This window comes from Corvus moneduloides, chromosome 4, assembly GCF_009650955.1.
Source record: "Corvus moneduloides isolate bCorMon1 chromosome 4, bCorMon1.pri, whole genome shotgun sequence".
In the NCBI taxonomy this organism is placed as follows: Eukaryota; Metazoa; Chordata; class Aves; order Passeriformes; family Corvidae; genus Corvus; species Corvus moneduloides.
The window spans coordinates 7,689,990-7,708,679 of NC_045479.1; positions in this window are offsets into that span (position 1 = coordinate 7,689,990).

Sequence of the window (18,690 nt, forward strand, 5' to 3'; positions counted from 1 at the left end):
GTAGGGAGCATTTCATTGAGCAGAGTACATATAAGGATCTGTGACTTGGCAATGGGGGCTCACTGCATGATGTGCATCCACAGGGCATGTCCACAGGACAAAGAGGTTTCCTTCACACTTTACAGCTGGTGTGCATATTTTTTAAACTGTCCACATAGTGAAACTCTGAGCCTGCTACTTATTAAAAACTCCTTTTCACTTATTTTGCCACCAGTGCTAAAAACTATAATTACCTGATTTTGCCATCCCCTGTCTGCAGTGCAAGGCAGTGTGGATCAGCTGTGGCTGTCTGTAAGGGAACAAGAAGTACACAGCTATGCAAATTGCCCTGCATAGTAGCCAGGTATCACCAGAATTTTGGAATACATGGGAGAAATGCACGATCTGAATATTCAGTGTAATTATGTGCTCTTAATCACATGTTGCTTTCTCTCAGCTGTTTGCCATGCAGCACCTGTTGTTCCAGCAATGCTGGAATAAAGGGTCATTCAGCCGTTATGATGCCATTGCTTCACCCTAATTACCGTTATTAGCAAGGACCAGGATGTGACCCAGGCCAGATGGCACATTTGTGCAGAGAAACACCTTTGGACTAATGGTGTCTGCAATACTCCTAATATTTTTCCAGGTTACATCCTTTTTCATTTGCATCATAAAGACTATAAAGTACTTATACATGACAACTCTAAATATCTTATAATGAGTCACGTCAGACAGCCCATTTAGTTGAGACTCTGTGGTATAAACAGCATAATACACTGAAGTTGCTATGCCAAATTGTGTCAAAAGATCTGCTTTTTTAAGTCCTCCCTAATTGTATGGATGGAAATAGCACATTGGAGCACTTCAGAAGTTGTTCCAGTGTGGCATGTCAAATACTGCAACACTATTTTGACATCAAGTCATCACACAAGACAATGAGATGAGACAAATATTGATGTGCCAAAATGTTTTCCTTTCTCTTTTTATTTTATTATTTTCTTTCTACTTTCTTTTCTTTTTCACTTCCTTTTTCTCTTTCTTTTTCATTTCCCTTTTTCTTTCAATTTTCTTTCTTTTTTCCTTTCCCCTTTTTCTCTTCCTCCTCCTTTTCCTTTTCTCTTTTTGCCTCTCTCAAATCCCCACCGTGGAGAGAGGAAATGAGGTGACTGGGAACGAGGTGCAAAGTAGTTTGGAAGCAGCTGACCTGCCATTAACAAACTTTTTTTCAATTATGTAAGTGAAAACAATTACAGACACATTAAAGCTGTGACTTGCAGCAAAGAAGAAGAATCGAACTGAGATGCCCTGGAGGGATTAGCAGCCACTGGGAGCTGGCAGGAGGGGGTTTTACCCCTCGCATGCCCACACGAAGAAGCCTGGAGGTCAACACTGAAACCCCTCTGGAAGGCAGTACCTCTCTGGTTTCTGGGCCCCGGACGAGCACAGGCACCTTCTCCTTTAGTCTTGCTCTCGGCTCATTGGAGAAGTGCCTCAGGACAGGCAGATCGGGCTCTTCAAAGGTGCAGTTCAGAAAGTTCAGGGTGAAGAGAGCTTGGCTCAGATGAACAACAGGTGAATAAGGTTCGAAGCCCCCTTTCTGCTCGAGGAGTCCCTTCAATGAGTGAGTCCTTTCAACGATCACGTGTCCTGTTGGCAAGTGTGGAATGCTGGTGGTGTGCTCGATTCCCCAGGACTGTAGAAACCTCTGTAGCTGTGCTGACATATATGCAGGCCCATTGTCGGTTTTTGTCTTTTGCGGAACACCAAGTGTGGCAAAAGCCTGAACCAGGTGCTGTTCCACATCAGCCGCTTTCTCACTGGCATGGGCTGATGCAAATGCGGCCCTGGAAGATGTGTCTACAGACATATGGAGGTACTTGAGCTGGCCAAAGGCTGGGAAATGGGTGACACTGGTTTGCCACACCTCACAACTATTGCGTCCCCTTGGATTTACCCCACTGCCAAGAGATGGAAGTTGGTGTCTTTGGCAGCCGGGGCAAGTCGCCACAATGGCTTTTGCCTGGCCATGGGTGAGGTGGAACATCCAGACCAAGGTGGGCACATTCTGGTGGAACTTTTCATGGCTCAGCTTAGCCTGATGGAAAGTGTCTGGCAGGTTGACATGCCAGACAGGCATGGCCAAAGCATCTGCTCTGCGGTTGCCCTCTGCTATAGAAGGGCTGGTGTGCAACCTCACATGCATCACATAAAATGGCTGCTCTCGGTGGGAGATGAGACAGATTAACTTCGTGAGCAGGCCAAAGATCTTTTTGTTTGAGATCTCTTTAAGCAAGGCATTTTCAGCTCTCACAGTTACTCCTGCAACATACGCCGAATCCGTAACCAAATTGAAAGGTTCTTTGAATTTCTCGAATGCTCTGACAACAGTGGCCAATTCTGCAACTTGTGGCGACCCAGATACCACTTTGACATTGGACTTCCACTTCTCTGTCTTGGGATTTCACCAAGTCATGACTGATTTATGCGATCTCCCAGAGCCATCTGTAAAAATGGTAAAAGCATCAAGTGGTTTCCTGCTTTGAATTTCACGTGGGATCAGGCTAAAGGTTGAATTGAAAATTTTATGTTTTGGGTAATGAATTGAAACCTGTCCCGGGTAACTATCAAGTGCGAACTGTAAATTTGCATTGCTTTGGAGTAGGTACTCCACGGTCTCAGATGTGATTGGTAAATAGATGTATGAAAGATCACACCCTGCGAGGGTACGTAGGCATGCTCTGGCCTTCATGATAAGTTGAGCCATGAGCTCCTGTGGTGTGGTGAGACTCTTAGTGGGCTGGTGAGGGAGGAACACCCACTCAATGATAAGGACTCCGAGTCCCACTGAAAAAGAATGCCATGAAGGCATGGAACCTTTCCCAAGACTGCAAGTTGGAATGGCAGTCTCAGCTCTTACCTGTGGGCCTTCCGTTCCTCCAGCGCCCACTGCACCCTTAGAAGCGATGTCTTGCCTTCTTTTGTGAGGGTCCTCGGTGACTTCAGGTCTCGGTCTCTACGTAGCAGGTTTAACAAGGGAGCAAGGTCCTCAGTGGAGATCCCAAGCCGGGTCCTCATCCAGTTGATGGACCCACATAGCTGGTGCAGCTCCTGCAACGTCTTTGGATTGTCAATTAGTTGGATGGGCTGGGGAACAATGGTGGTCTCACGGATTCTGAGGCCAAGGTACTTCCAGGGGGAGAGGCGCTGGATTTTCTCCTCCTGGAGTTCGAACCCATGTACCATTAGGGCCTCAGTCACCTTTTTGAAGACCCACTCTAGGCTATTGTCGTCAGGGGCACAGATGAGGACATCGTCCATGTAGTGAAGGAGGATGGCCCCTGGGCCAGCATGGCGTACAAGTGACAGGATGTGGTCGACATACCATTGGCAGATCATGGGCAAGTTCTTCATGCCCTGAGGAAGGACCTTCCAATGGTAGCGCTGCATGGGAGCTTCTCGGTTAATCTATGGAACCGAGAAAGCAAACTGAGATGCGTCATCAGGGTGCAAGGGGATCTGAAAAAAGCAATCTTTGATGTCTATGGTAAACAGCTTCCAATTCCTTCGAAGCATTGCAGGAGAGGGCATTCTGGGTTGTAGGGGTCCCATGTTGACAATGATGTCACTAATTTTTCTCAGTTCGTGGAGGAGCCACCATTTGTCTCTACCCGGTTTACGAATAACAAATACCGGCGAGTTCCAAGGGGAGTTGGTAGGTGCTATGTTCCCCTTGGCCAGCTGCTCATCCACGAGCTGATTGAGTGCCTTTAATTTCTCTTCAGATAAGGACCACTGATCAACCCAAACAGGCAAGTCAGTTTTCCAATGGAGCGCTTGGGTTGGGTGCTCCACAGTGGCCCCAATTAAAAATCCTGCTGCTTGGCAGGTATCTCAACTCTTGCACCCCATTGCAACATGAGGTCCCTACCCCACAATGTAAAACTGGAATCGATAACATATGGGCATAGAGTTGCCAATTGTCCATCTGGTCCCTCTACTTGCACGACATCTTTGCTGACTTTTGCTGCTGTAGATCCACCTATGCTCTTGACAACTCCACCTGCGGGCTGCAACTCCCAACGTGACGGCCACCGGGTCTCAGAAATGACCGTGACGTATGCACCTGTATTGACCATGACTCTCAAATTGACACTACTGTCTTCGAGATGCATTTTGCACTCCATCATGGGTCTGTCCCCCCTTACCAGCTCAACCCATCCCACTGATGGAGAGCGTCCCCGGGGGGACTGTGGTAGGGTGGTGGCTCAGGTAAGGACACAACCTGATGGCATAAAGAACGGAGGTGCAATGCATCTCACCGGGATTTGCAGTGCCCCTATGGTGTCCACTCTGCTGACAATGGGCATGATCTCTAATCCACGTAGTGTGTCATTGGTGGTCCCATGTATAAACAGTTGCATGTCTGGTGTGTAACGCTCGCAACTTACAGCTACACATGTCCAATCCGGTAAAAGGAGGTACAGGCCTTGGCTGGCAGTCAAAGGAATGTCAAGTCTGGTGATAGTTCGTGGTTGGGCCCACCCGTTGTGGTCTTTGATGGCTCTGCTTATGTCGTCACGCGAAGCCATCGTGTGCTGACCCTTCAGTTTCCCTGCGGCTGCATGGAGTGACGGTCTGCGGAAACAGGCTTGGTGGCTTGGTTAATAGGGGCTGGTGCCTTACATTGCCTTGCTATATGGCCTCTTTTTCCACACCTGTGGCAGATTACTTCTGCACTTTGCCTTGGTGCACCACGTGGTTGCGCTGACCTCGCTTGGGTTGGCATCACTTCCATGGTTCTCACTGCTCCTCCTATTCCCCCTTTTTTCCTATGGTCATCAAATGTTGCCAGCTTCATGCAGGCTTCTGTCATGAGGTCTAGGGTGAGAGCAGGATGGAATGGAAAACCCAAGATGATTTCCTTACAAACCTCATTTGCATTGGTCTTTGCCAATTGGCAAAGCAACTCATCTTGGGCCTTTGGCTCTCTAATTTGTTTCTCCACCACTAGCCTCAGCCTCTCCATGAAACTCATAAATGATTCAGTGGGGGCCTGTTTAATTGACACAAAGCTGGGACTGGGGGTTTCAAAAGGCATTAAAAGCCACGCCTTCTCTGCAGCTTCTTTCATGGCGGTGAGCACTGGTGCCGGGATCTGCCTGGCCTGATCTTGAGGCTTGGCCATCTCACCTTCGCCGCACAGGTGGTCGAAGGTCACCTTAGCATAATTTTCATTAAGAGCTGGGAGGATGCCTTCAAGCCGCCTTAGGTACAACAGGGTGTCTCCCCTTTGAGAAGTCCCTGCTCTGCTCGGGCGCCACTTGAGGGGTTAGCAGCCACTGGGAGCTGGCAGAAGGGAGTTTTACCCCTCGCATGCCAACACAAAGAAGCCCGGAGGTCAACGCTGAAACCCCTCTGGAAGGCAGCACTCAGTGCCCAACACACAATGAGAACGGGGTAGAGCTCCTCACCCAAAAGGGGCTGTATCCTCCTGTCGCTGTTAAGCAGGCACACAGGCAAAGGCAAAGAAGTAAAGAGAGGGGACTCTCCATTTGTGTTCCATGCAGGTTAATTCTGGTGAAATGACAGGGACAAAGAGACAAATTGGTGGGAGGGTCCAGGGATCTTATACTGGGTACAAGATAGGTGGGGAAAGGGATCTCAGCCAATGGGATAGAGACAAGCAGGTGGGATTGACAGGAAAGGAACCAATGGGAACAACACATAGGAGGGACTTAGGGAAGGATCCAATGGGGCATTGAGGAACAAAGAACTTTCTAGAACTGATACATATTAAAGAAGGGAAATGAAAATACATAACTTCATACTTTATGTATGAAGGGAAGGAAAAACATTAACCAATCAGGGGAAAACATGCAAAAGACAGAACAAGGGCATCATGGGTTCTCACCATGTCTGAAGTTACATGCTAAACTGGGTTGCCGACCACCACAACTGGTTGTCTGAGTTCTTCTCAGGAGACAGAGTGGCTGGAGCCATCTGCACTGCCACAACGCCCTCTACTCTTCTGGCAAAGCCTTGCGTTTACACAGCTTCTGCTCCAGTGCTAGGGAGTGAGTTGGAAGTAACAGAGCAGTTTTAATGCAGGATTTCCTCACCACTGCCAAGCCAAGAGAGACCTCTGACATTGCTCTGGGCTATTCTCTGTACATTGGGACAGATGTCAGATGAAGACACTGAACCAGGAGGCAGGAGGTCTGGACTTACCTCCCAGTTCTCTCACTGGAACTGGTGTGCCCCAAGCTAGTCTCTGGAGTGGAAGCTTGCTTTCACCCGCTGCTCAAATGAGCAGAAACACAGCATTTCAAGCAAGAGACTAAAGGGACAATGAAGGGAACATAGACAGCAACCTCATCACCTGTAGTAAAGATTCAGGATAAAATCTTTGTTCCTTTCACAGGAAATTCACATTTTCTTTTATGTAGATTAAGAGAGACCATGTTGGTTACAAAACTGGAAAACAAATTCTCGTATTAAGACCCAGTTCACATGTAGGCACAAAAACTGAGTTGGTTTAGTAAACTCACTCATTCAAGAAGTTCAAACAGATTCTGATGGTTTATTTGCAACTCCAAGCAGCACAGAGAGTAAACTAATGCTTGCACCTTATCTAATTTAAATGAGAATGGGACTGCTCCGGTTTACATGATATACCTGTCTGAAGACAGTCTTGTTTCAGGCTAAACCCAAGCTAGTTATAGATCTGCCTAAAGTGGGAAAGCACAAAACCAGGAGTGTCTGCAATATCCATATTACTCCACATCCAGTTTCTCTTCTGCTTCTCTGCCCTCTTTTTCTTCAGCAGAAGGTGATAGTTGCCTGTTTGTAACTAGCACTGTCAAATACATGCCAAGTGAAAGCAACCTAATTATATGTATTTGGCATGCTCATATAGCCTACCATAGCTTAAGAAGGTTTTAAAAGTATAGTTGTGCTAGTAATTATTATATGTTATAAAGTGAGGTAAAAGCCATATGACAGAGAACCTTGTGCTCATTACATGTCATATGCAGTAGCGGAACACAAATCTGAATCCTGATGTCCACAGCCAGGTTTCTAAATGCTTTCTGAAGGCAAGTGAGCAGCTACTGAGTCCACATTCACCACAAGGAGGGAAGATTAAGTGAAGCTGAAATGCAAGACCAGTGGGTTGAGCACATGCACGCAATCAGTGACTGTGAGTCAGCTGACATGCAGCTACTTACTGTGCTGCAGTAACTTGTGTTTGAAGCCCTTGCCCTTCCAAATCAGCTCAGAATTGGGATCAAAGCCTCTTTAATATAATTATCTACCAGAACGCGATTGCAAGACATGTCTCTAGTGGCTGCCAAAGAACTGGGTAGTGGGGCACCACTGGTGTTGCAGGAATGGCAGTAGGATTCCCCCATGACTGGAGGTGTGGAGGAACCAGTATTCCTAAGGGCAAAATGGAAGACCTGAAGGCAAGGAGTTATTTTCATCACACAGGACTTCCCCTCTCATTCCAGGACTGGGCCACCCCAAGCAGTTACCTCTCTACAGTATTAATGTGTGATTTTGAACTTGAGAGAAGTGTATTTGTCCTCACCAGTTGTTCAAATAAAATACATCTTACAGTATTGGCTCAAAATAACTTATGATGCTGCCCAGACCAACAACAGCTGGTAACCTTGTTCATCACACACTGGCACTGACATCACCTGTAGACATGGCGTTAACATCTCAACCACAGTGATATAAGAAGAACTTGTCAAGTCATCTGAAATTAGTATGGGCAGCAGGTGGGGGGGGGGATTCTCCTCTCTGGCCCCACTCAGGTGACACCCCACCTACAGAGCTGCCTCCAGCACTGGGATCCAGCACAGGAAGGACATGGAATTGCTAGAGTGAGTTCAGAGGAGGGATGGAGCACCTCTGCTGTGAGGAAAGGCTGGGAAAATTGGGATTGTTCAGCCTGGAGAACAGAAGCTTTGGGGTGATCTAACTGTGGCCTTCCAGTACCTGAAGGGAACTGACAAGGAAGATAGAGAAAGACTATTTACAAGGGCCTGGAGTGACAGGACAAGGGGAAATGGCTTCAAACTGACAGAGTAGGTTTAGATTAGATGTTAGGAATAAATTCTTGGCTGTGAGGGTGGTGAGGCCCTGGCACAGGTTGCCCAGAGAAGCTGTAGCTGCCCCATCCCTGAAACTGTCGAAGGCCAGGTTAGAGCAGCGTGGTGTAGTGGAAGGTATCCCCACCCATGGGAGGGATTAAAACTGGATGGGCTTTAAGGTCCCTTCCAACACAAAGCATTCTAGGATTCTAGAGGTTCTATGAGGGACTGTATAACCAGAGTAAAGTTAAAGCATTACCCACAGCAAACTAAACCACACAGTGACAGCATTAAAAGAAGAAATGCCAGACAGACCATTGCTGTGATGCCTGAAATTTCCTTGGTCCTGACCAAAGCAGGCAGCTGAGTCCATGCAAGTCAAAGGCACAACCGTCTGCTTGCAGAGGCATGCTACCTCACACAGACATTGTTTAAGTGCCTTTTTTTTGCAGGCACAATTAATACAAACACAGCTGTATTTTGATTTTTTTATGGTATGACTCACTTGAGTTTTGGCAAGGCTGCAGGGGAGCATCAGGGGACGTATAGTTCAGGTGTTCCCACAGTGCTGGTTTTTTGTGTGGGACAGACTCCATGCCCCACCATGGAATGTGGCCAGAGAATCCCATTCTGCCCATCAGTAAGTAGGTCAATAAGAAAAACATCCTTTTTCACTCTGCTGTAAAGTTTCTTCTACCAAGTACATTGTAGCATGTTAAACTGAACTCTAAACTCAATCTCCTGCAGAAAATTAGTGGATGGTCAGTTTAATTTCAAATTTTTAGCCAATCCAGAGCGTGAAGAGAATTTTGCCCCTAATGACCCCATTTTCTGGGGCAAGCTCACCAAAAACCAGCAATGGTTAAACATTGTATGTATTGTATGTAGTGTATTATCAAGTGCTCAGATGCAGTAAAATATGTGTTGTTTCCATGGCCTGACAGGGGCCTGGATAAAAGAAAAGAAAAGAAGCGAAGTTCTCATATTACTCTATCCCTGGCTCTCACAACAATAACCAGTTCTCTAGAGCCTGTCCCAAACTTTGCAGCCAGTTTTGAATTTTAACCTTGAGTCTTTAATGAATTTACCATGCGCTAAGGAAACTCAGTCCTTCCCAGTCAAAGGCTGGGTGAATCAGTTACTGACCCTTTTTGGATGCAGTTACATTTTGATTTTTGCCTAATAAACTCACTCTTGTCTCCAGGGTAGCATACCAACTTTCAGATATTCTGGTTTCTCTTAGATCATCAGTCCATAAAGCCAGATGAACCTACACATCAATAAACTTTTTTTATCCTAAATCTTGGCATGTAACTGTGCTAGCAGTATCCTTTTGTGTCAGGTCCCCACTCCCACTTCAACAAGAGTTTTGTCCTTGTAAAGCCTTAGGCATAAATGAGCTTTTTATATTTGTACATTCTGTAAAACTGTGAGATTACTTTCAAGGAGATAAAGATTTGAAGACAGATACACCACTTAATGCTAGGTTTGGATATTTTGGGCACACAGACAAATAGATGCAATCAAACTTAACACTCACTAAATATATCTCTTGCCTTGAGTACTTGTTATTAGAGTCCAAAATTAAATGAAAACATGCAGATTTAAAATTAAATTAAATTCTCCAGATTTCAAATAAAAGTGGAGTCTGGAAGCTGTAGTTTTTCTTATCATACAGTACTGAAGTGGTTAAGGATTTTTTCTGAAGAATTTTAGAGGCACAATGGAGAAGCACAGAAGCATAAATCTGAAGGTTAAATTTGTATTGGCTTTGTTCCCCCTTCCCATAATAGCACAGATGGTAAAAACCTTAAAGCTACCCCACTATTATTATGGAATAAATGAATTATCAGGATTCTCCCTCACGATGCTGACTATGGAAGGCAGCTTCCTACTCACATAATGGTTAAGATCATTTAAATGAAGAACTGATTTTTATTTGATCCAAAAAAAAGAAAAAAGGAGAAAAAAAGAAAGAAAGAAAAAAAAAAAAAGACATCTTTAAAAGTCCTGGATCACCCTTTGGACTTGGAACATTCACTCCTCAGCTTCTGCATCAAAGAGTTGCTGCTTATTTGTTGTGGTGGCTGCAAGAGATCATGATACTGCAGAAGTGGCATTCCTGAAGAAAAGGCAAAGAAAAAAGAAATCAGCCTTGTGTGTAGTTTTCTGGGAAGATAGTAAATCAACGTGAGGCATAATGAAAACTCAAAGCAAAAAGGCAACTCAAAGCACTAAAAACATACTGGAGAGAAATGTTCTCTCTGATGCCGTGATTAAAATAATCTCTTGGAAAAGATGAACCCCATTCTGTTCATACTTCTGCAAGCTTCAGTGAGGAGTTAAGACAACCTTAACTAACATTAAGACCCTGGTAGGCTTCAGGAAAGCATCTCTCTTCACACATAAGCAATTAAAGTGGATGAAACAGGGATTTCAGCTGCTGTTCCAGTGTTAAAACGTGGATGAAACACAACCAAATTTAAATCTGTATGCCAATACTTTTGTTCAAATTCAGTGATAAAAAAGGAGCAGACTGTGAGAACTCAGTGAGATAGGTCTTAATTAAATAACATTACCAATTGAACTCCAAAGGTCAACGCAAGCACTAACTCTTGTGTGCACTGCCTACAGTTACTTAGTGATTTTTATCATCTCTTCTCAATCCTCTATATAGTGAAATAAAAAAAAAAAAAAAAAGCTGTAGTTTTGCTGTAGTTTGGTTGTTTGGTTTTGGTTGGTTTGTTGTTTTTTTCCTCTGGATGTCTAGGGTTTTCATTTTTTAGCTGTTCAACCAGATGAAATTCTCAGTAATCACCTTGTTCCAAGAGCTGCAGCTTCATGATCAACTTGAGGAGTCCCAGCTCAGCAGCAGGAGGTGGCAGCCAGGTATACCTGCATATACGTTTGCTTCTGTATGTTCTGTGAAGACAACAGTGTGAAGTTAATGGGGTTGTGTTATACAGCTAATTTGTAGCTTGAGGTGTCAATGTGATAGGTCTGAACAAGAGGAAATGCAATTTTATTTTAAAAGGTAGGGATAATTTAAAAGAATATTTGCTTTTCTTCAGTCAAGTTGTATAGAGGTGCCTTTTCCCTTTATTTGTCATGGTATATAATTTGGAAAATATTAGTCATTCCTTTTTCAAAAATACAAGTAGTGAAATAACATAGGCACTGAAGCATTCAGATGCAAGTGATATCATTAAAAATAGGAGAAATACAGTAAGGAGAAAATTAATAGTTGTTCTCCTCAAAAAAGTTCAGCAAAATGCTTCCTCTGGCTTATGAATTTAGTCATTTGGGCTTCATCATTTGGACAGATGAAAGCAAGTTACTGCTCAATTGAATAACACATTTAGATTTTTATTGCTGAGCTCTGCTAGGCCACTTTAGAGCTGCTGTCTGCAGCACAGCAACTGGCCCCACCACACAGTGGGACCAGTTCCATGGAATATGATCAGAAACCAGCAGGGAGGAAGGAGTTCACCTGCTCGGGACCAGTACAGGTGGAACAATGAGTGGAAACTCAGTATCTTAGCACAGCAGAGGCTATTTTTTGCATCAAACCTCACTCAGTAGGTATGGATTTTCCTTGGGGTGCTTGGTCTATCTTCTGGCCAAGGCTTTTGTGGCCAACTGCTCATGCGGACCCACTGCTTTACTCAACACTGAGGTTTCCCTGGCTTGTAGAAACTATCCTTTCAAAGTCCCAGAAGCCCAAAAAGGAACTTCTAGTGGAGAAGCAAGCAAACTTTTCCCAGCTTTTCTGTTGGAAAAGACAAGTGCTTTTAATATCTTTGAGCCCCATGGATGCCATGAAGAAGGAGGATAGCTACAGGAATAATCTTGGATGTGGCTGTACTCTTTCACAGCCCTTTCCTGGACAGCTGAATTTGCAGAAAGCTCACAGCCATCCTCCCTGTACATCCTGCTGCCCCTAAAGCTTGAAGAGCAGCTGTCTCCTCATGCTTAGCTCCTCAGAAGCATGGTTGCTCCTAGAGCTCTCTGAGAAACACAATATAGGGTGGAACCGAGCACCACATCAATCACTAGTGTTTATCGCACAGAGAGACAGGGAAAAAACTTGCAAAAAATAGCAAGAGAGACAGTAGAGAGAGCTCAGGGACCACTATTTATCCTTGTAGGAGGCAAACTCTCAATGGATAAAGAATAATATTGCATCTCTACCAACGGTGGTATCTCAGCAATGGAGCCAAAAAGGCGTCGTGTGGGGATGGAGGAGGGGGAACAGATGAAGGCAACAAGAGGTAAGGAATACATCTTGCCACAGATAGGCAAGACAGTTCCCTGGTTTGCCACCTCCATGTTCCGCTCTGAATCCTGCTGTAAAGGCACAGACAGGCAGAGGTCATTCACAAATGGCTGGCTTGTGATTTTTATGGACAGTAGGTGAGCACTGAGTACCTCCTTTACTGTGAAATGACGCATGGAAGAAGAAAGCATCCTTGTCCTAGAAAACAAAGACAGAGGTGAGTTTAATTGGGCAGAAATGGTTTTCAAGCTGCAGTAGGGGCAGAGGGCTCTCTGAATGGGAAATGGTGAGGTGTAAGGTAGAGATACAGCAGCAGCAGCAGCAGCAACAGCAGTGATCAGCTCCAGAGTGGAGCTCTAATGCAAATTATGCACTCAGTGGACATTTCATAGGATCAGAATATCCTGAGCTGGAAGAGAGCCACGAGGACTGTAGAGCCCAACTCCTGATTCCACACAGGGCAACCTATAAGTCAAATCATATATTCTAAGATCGTTGTTCAAAAACTTGGACACAAAGAGGCTTGTGTTAACAAACACTCCTCTGGGAGCTGTACTTCCCTGCTTCAGTGCTGTACCACTCTCTCAGTGAAGAACCTTTTCCCTATATCCAAGCTGAACTTTCTCTGATGCACCCAGTCCCTTGTGTCCTATCACCAGACAGCAGAGAGAGGAGAACAGCACCTCCTTCTCTTCTCTCTGCCCCTCATGAGGAAGATGTAGACAACAGTGGGATCACTCCTCAGCGTCCCCTTCTCTAAACTGAGCAAACCTGGTATCCTCAGCTAATCCTCCTAAGTCTTGCCCCCTAAATCTTGCACTGTCTTTTTCTAGAATTTTTATACTCCTATGCTCTGGAACACAAACTGGCATGCAGCACTGGAGTTGAAGCTGCACGAATGCTGGGGCTATGAATTCTTTTACCCGATTAGTTGCTAAACTGTGCTTAGTGTGTCCTAGCTTGACCTGCTGCATGCTATCTTTCATTTCCATGGTCCTCAGCTCCTTGCATGGGAGAGGAGCTTTGAGCCAATACAATCAGACAGTAAAAAGTGGGAATAAGCAGAGGTTCCACCTGAGGACCACCATACTTTATAAAGAAAGACTCCATTATGTTGAGCTGAGGGAAAAAAAGACAGAGATAATCATCTTGAGCCAGACACAGCATGTGGAGGGTGATGAAGGTTTCATTAATTTCTCTTGAATATTAAAAATAAAAATTTAATAACCATAATAATGACTTGTGGACAAAATTCCAGCTAAATGCTTTCAGAATAGCTGCCCTCTGAAACAATCTGACCAGAAGATGCTATAACAAAATAAACTGAAGGTTTGCTTTAGGGTTGGTCAAATAACAGGAAAAAAAGGATTCAAAGCATATCAAATTTCATGGAACAGGTGAAATTAGTTTTCTCCAAATATAGCTCCCTGAAAGATGGAGGGAGCTCAGTGCCCATTCACTCAACCTTGTATTTGTCAAATGCTATTTGTCTGGTCCTTTGTTTAATGATGTTGCCTTGTCCTGTCTGATTTCATGCTTTCTGTCTAATTAGTTTTCTGTGGTAAAAGCCCAAAAGGTATTTGTTGAATGTTTCATGCAGACGTTCCTCACCTGCCTGTCCTACCAAATTTGCAGGTCTCTGACTGGCAATGTTTACTTTTCAGCATCCACTCGGGTGTGCTCTGGCATCCACATGCTCAATGACAGCTGTGAGAAACTGTTTTAATTAAATGTTTGTCGAGAAGAGGGAAAGATGTGATCTAATCACATGAACACTGGACTGGGGATGCTATTAATACCAAATTCTTCCCTAGTTTTGAGGCAGTGTCATGGTTTTGGCTGGGATAGGGTTAATTCTCTCCCTAGTAGCTGGTACAGTGGTGTGGTTTGGATTCAGGGTGAGAAGAATGTTGATAACACAATGATGGTTTAGTTGGTGCTGAACAGTGCTCACTGCAATCAAGGACTTCTCAGTGTCTCATGCTCCACCAGTGAGCAGGACACAAGGAGCTGGGATGGAGCATGGCCAGGACTCTGTCGATTTAAACCAGTGTTTCTGTGTTATTGCCTTTATCTTAATTTTCCTATTAAATTGCAATTCTGACTTGGGATCTCCCACTGGTTTGCTTTGAAACTAGCACACCCGAACTAGCCAAAGGGATATTCCACACCACAGAACATCATCTCCAGTACAGAAACTGGGGGCAGTTGGCCAGGAGCAGCTGATTGCTGCTTGGAGGTGGGTGGGCATTGGTCAGTGGGTGGGAGCAACTGTATTGTGCATCACTGGTTTTTCTTGATGTTTTTTCCTCTCTCTTTCTCTCTTATTATAATTACTATTATTGTTGTTATTAACATCATTAGTATCATTATACTTTACTTTGTTTCAGTTATTAAACTGTTCTTATCTCAACCCACAAACCTTACCTTATTTTTCTGATACTCCTCCCTATCCCACCAGAATGGGGAGAGTGAGCAAGTTGCTTAGTGTTTCTTATTGCTGGAGTTAAATCACAACAGCTAGTTATTTCAGTGCTTTACTTCAAGTTTTCCATTTTTAAAAGAGAAATTTTATTTCCTTGCCTCATGAACCACATTCCCACTTCACTGTGCTCACTTATCCCTCCAGATTGATAGCTACAGTTTTAAAACGTAATGCTCTTATTTAAGGAGGAAAGGGACTTCAGATTACTGGAAGCAATGGCTCTTGGAGTTTGAAAGCAAGTTTTTGTTTTAGCTCCTGGCAGGGCTGGTTTACCCTAGAAGCCTGTAGAATTCACTTACAACAAAAAAGAGGATGCAAAAACCATGACAAATTAATTCCCGGACAGATCTTGGTGCAAATCATGAGCCTGGTTGGTGAATTTCACACCTACCTGAGTATCCTGAGCACAAAAAAGGGAAAGAGTTGGAGATTGTCCATATTCCTTTATTCTTTCTGACTGGTGATTCCCAGTGAGTGTTTGAACACCCAGGGAAAGGTTTGAATAATACACCAGAGGGCTTGGCGGGTATGCACATTAAGCCACGGCACTGGCAGGACATCTTGAGCGGTGAAGTCTGTGCTTGAATTCTTTAACATGTGTGTGCCTTCACAAAGGAGGGCCTCTGTATTTTTCAGGCTACAATACTAAATGTCTCAGTCCTCCAGTTCTTTAATTCCCTGACCACAGTCAACCTGAAGTGATGTGAGGTCCAAATGAGAGGACTCTGTTCTCATGTACACTTAGCAATTCATTGCATTGAGAAGCATTGAGCTTCCAGCTTCTACTCCTGCCAGGTGAAGTTATTTCTCCTCCATGTTAATCATAGCCTACTGCAATAGATCATTAGTAGGTATTTGTAATTAGGGACTCATTACTGGGGTTCCTCTTTGATATACACATTGAAAAATCACTTTGCCCCCTCTGCCTCCAATCAATTTGCTATGCAGTTTGGGTTCAGCAGGCCTGGTACATTAGAAGTAAGGTCGTAATTATTGAGCCACTAGTTAAGCATGGTAACTTTCTGATTTTTCCTCCCCCTAAGTTGAATCCCAGAGAAGGTACAACACTTAAAAGTGCTTAGTAACCATCATCCATATATAGTGTGTTGGCACTGGCTGAATTCCAGGCACCCACCAAAGCTGCTCACTCACTCCCCTCCACAGCTGGACAGGAGAGAGAAAAGACAAGGAAGGATTCATGAGTTGAGATAAGGACCAGGAGAGATCACTCATCAAATACTGCCATGGGCAAAACAGGCTCAAATTAGAGATATTAATTGAATTTACTGCTAACAAAATCAGAGCAGGCTAATGAGAAGTAAAATAAAACCTTAAAAACACCTTCCCCCCATCCTTCTCTCACCCCCAGCTCTACCTCCTACCCCAGTGGTAAAGGGAGACAAGGAATGGGGGTTATGGTCAGTTCATCACCCACTGTCTCTCCCACTGCTCAGGGAAAGGAATCATTCCCTGCTGCACTGTGGGGTCCCTCCAACAGGAGGGAGTTCTCCATGAACTTCTCCAATGTGAGTCCGTCCCATGGGCAACGGTCCCTCTCAAACTGCTGTAGTGTGGGTCACTCTTCCACAAGGTGCAGTCTTTCAGGGACAGGCTGATCCAGTGTGGGCTTCTCTCTCCAAGGGTCTCCCACGGGGTCACAGCCTCCTCAGGCATCCCCCTGCTCTGGCATGGGTCTCCTCTACGGGCTGCAGGTGGATCTCTGCATCTCTCATGGATCTCCATGGGCTGCAGGGGCACAGCTGCCTCACCATGGGCTGCACCATGGGCTGCAGAGGAATCCCAGTTTTGGTGCCTGGAACACCTCCTCCTCCTCCTTCACTGACCTTGGTGCCTGCAGAGTTGTTTCTCTCACATTCTCACCCCACTCTTCTCTGGCCACAATTACAACTGCACAATGACCTTTAGTTTTCCTTTCTTGTTAAATATGCTATCACAGAGTCGTTACCACCATTTCTAATTGGCCCAGCCTTGACCAGTGGCACGTCCATCTTTGGAGCTGCCAGGGATTGGCTCTGCCGGACATGGAGGAAGCTTCCAGCAGCTTCTCACAGAAGCCATCCCTGTAACCCCCCCGCTACCAAAGCCTGGCCATGCAAACCCAATACATGTATATTGGACTTTATCTGTCTGGTATCAAATGCATTGGTCTCCTCTTTATCTCAGTCAACAGATCCTGATTTCAGTCTCCAAAGAAATTTGTGTACACTAATTATGATCACCTTCCTGTCTTGGGGTGATTTCATGATGATATTGTATTCCGTAATCGTCTGCTTTATGCCCAGAAATGGCTGCTGTAGCTTTAAGATGAAGTAGGGGAGGGGCAGGGAGCCTTGGAGCTCCTGGCGGGCTCTATTCAAAGTCTCCCTCCCCTGCGTGCTTTCAGCTGCTGTGCGGATTGTTACATCATTGCCTTCGCTGGATTAGTTTTTGCTAGCTTAGGCAAGAAGTTTCCTTTTTTTCCCTCCCCTGTCCTGGAGGCTTTCACTGGCAAATCCTTTCGGCGCCTTTTTGTTGTTTCTTTTTTTTTTTTTTTTCCCCCTTGAACTGTTTTGGCTTGTTTTTTTCCAGTCTGGAGAGCTGGCGGGAACCGCCCTGAGCACGGAACTCAGAGAAACCGAACCAACATGAGAAATGACACCAAAATCCACAAGCTTCACCTGCTGTGAGGAGGAGACTAACCCCAGAAGTTCAACAGGTTCCCATCTGTTCTGCCCAAGCTGCTTCGTGAACTTTTTTTTTCCCTTCCCGGAGACAAAGGGGCCAGCTGTCATTTTGCCCCCTCCCTCCCCCCATCCCGCGGCCAGCCCATCTATTTCTTCTCTGGGCATTTTTGAAGTTTTTTGTGGGTGGGTATGTGTGGAGGGTTAAGTTTTGAAAGTTTAATACCTAACATTTATTCAATCTTTTTTTTTCCTGTGCCTTGCAGGTATCTTGCTTTGTTAATAACCAGGGCTTTTTTCACTTTCACCCACTGGTATTCATTTATCTCATTGGAAGAAAAAGGGAATTGCCAAAGCCCTTCTCTTTAGAGAAAACACTCTTTCCAGAGCATTTTTCTCCTAAAATCTGTCCCTAAACCGGGACACTTCCTCACAATGGAGACCTTGTTCTGGCATATGAAATGCTGACTTAAAAAGAGAAGAGTAAAACTGTGCACAGATATACAAAGTGTTCCCCTCTGAAAACACACAGCTTGGATTTTCTGCAGATGAAGGGCTGGAGACACTTGCCTGGAAAAAATCAGCCCTGTTTATTCTGTCAGCAGGGAGACCCACTTTCATAGGCTTCCCTGCTCCTGGGCCTCAAACACTGGCCTGAAGGAACCCAGAGCTACTGTAGCTACTCACAGGGTACTTGCAGAAAGCAGCCAAGGTAGGAAGAAGTGAAGCCTTGCTAAAATCCTCCCAGTCTCTGCAACTCAGGTGTTACAGGGGTAGTCCCACAGAGTCCGAGCTGTTGGCAAAGGAGGATGAGATGGCACCCAGAGGCAGAGGGGCTCCACTGGAAAATGGGCTATCCCAGAGAATGCTGCTGATGCCATTGGGCTTGGGGTAAATCTGCTTAGAAACATGACCCCAGCCCAGATGCACTCAACTAGATTCAGGACAGGCAAAGCTTCTTGGCACCTGCTTAAAAGCCATGTGCACATGCTCTGACATGCCCCACAGGTGTCCACATCTTTGCCATGTTCATGCAGCACAATTCTGGGCTCTGAAGACAGCTGGGGTAGCTCTGGAAACCCTGCCTGCTACTTGCAAGGGCTTGGTTAAGACCTACACCACCATGGCTGTACTACCTCTGGCACCTGCACAAGCTCATTTAAATCTCAT